Below are 1,728 nucleotides of genomic sequence, written 5' to 3' on the forward strand. Positions count from 1 at the left end.
GGACTCCAGGGTCTGAGGGAGGTGGGGCTGGGGGCTGGACTCCTGGACCTGAGGGAGGAGGGGAGGCCTGGAGGGGGGCAGCATTTGCACACAGACACCCGAGGCCCCCAGCTCCTCTCCTCGTGCAGCCTGCGAGTGCCACCCTATTGGGGCGACAGGTGGTGTCTGCAACCAGACCAGTGGGCAGTGCTCCTGCAAGTTGGGAGTCACAGGCCTCCGGTGTAACCGCTGTGGCCCCGGCTACCAGCAGAGCCGCTCTCCCAGGATGCCCTGCCAGCGTGAGTCCTGAGGGGCAGAGCCCCAGGGCCTATGTGGGGCGGGAGCCAGACTTGGGCTAGAGGCTGGATTTGGGATGTTCTGGAAGGAAGGGGGTGGAATGCCTAGCTCTGCAGGCAGGCGAGATGGGGGTTCAGACTCCTGAGGGAGGAGGGGCCTGGGGACCAGGACTCCAGCGTAGACTCTCAGGTCTTAAGGGAGCAGATACTTGGGGCCTGGGTGCTCAGATTCCTCAGGGAGTGGGAAGGGAACTGAGCTTTGCTAAAATGCTTCTCTCTCTCTCTCTGACACACACATACACACACACACACACACACAGGAATCCCAGAAACAACCACCACTCTTGCCACAACCCCTGGTGTCTACAACTCTGGTAAGACTGACTGGGGTGCTGTCCCCAGGCAACTGGAGGGATGGAGGATGGGCTGACGAGGCCCCCAGGTGGGGTCTCGAAGTGGCCCATGGAGTCCAGTCCCAAGGTCAAATGCAGGGGTGGGCAGTGGCAGTGCAGTGGGCCAACACTCAGGAGCCCCCTACAGATGGCCTGATCCTCCCCAGACCCCCAGTGTCAAAACTACTGCAACATCTCAGATACCAGGGTCCACATGAGCCTCAGGCGGTACTGCCGGCAGGACTACGGTGAGTGTGTGTGTGTGTGTGTGTGTGTTCCGGGGGAGGTGGTGGTAGTCAGGCAGCCCAAGACATCCCCTGGAAAACTGCCTTCCAGCCTGTCCTCATCTGACATGGAGGAAGGGTTGGATCCCAAAGGGTTCTTCCTGACCTAGGGTCTGATGGGGCGAATGGGGTAGGGGGCAGGGAGAGTAGTGTGGAGAGGGTGTTATCGCCCTGTGTCGCCTTTTCACCTATGTTCTTGGGGCTTGTCTCAAGAACAACTTGTTTCAACATCTCCCTCAACCTGGGCCCCCAGGAGGGAGAGATAAGCCATGGGGATGGAAAGAGAAGGGAGAATTAGTTGGCCTGGTTGAATGGGATGGACCCTTGACCTGTCCTGCGCATTTTAAAGGCCCTGTGTGCCTCTCTTTTCTCTAAGGGTCCCAGCCCCACCTGCACTCACTCAATCCATAGTTCCCCAGTCCTTCAGTCTGCTCCTCCCTCAGACCCCAGTGACCCTGGGCACGCTGTCCTCAGGGACCTTAGCCCACCAACTAGAGGTGTCATCCCTGCTACTTCTCTCAGACGCTTCCTCCCTCAGCAATGTCACTGGCATCTAACGTCCTCAAGTTCCCAGATGGTGCCTGCTCCCTATTGACACCATCCCCGCCTCCCCAGCCAAAGTCCCACCTCCTAACTCCCTACAACCCATGGAGAGGCTTCCACACAGAGCAACCCTGTCTGACGAAAAGAGTTACTCCCTAGGGCAGTGGTTCTCAACCTTCGTAATGCCGCGACCCTTGAATACAGTTCCTCATGTGGTGGTGACCCCCCCCCCAA

The sequence above is a fragment of the Echinops telfairi genome, unplaced genomic scaffold, assembly GCF_000313985.2.
Source record: "Echinops telfairi isolate 266 unplaced genomic scaffold, ASM31398v2 ScPeMD7_655;HRSCAF=1070, whole genome shotgun sequence".
NCBI lineage: Eukaryota > Metazoa > Chordata > Mammalia > Afrosoricida > Tenrecidae > Echinops > Echinops telfairi.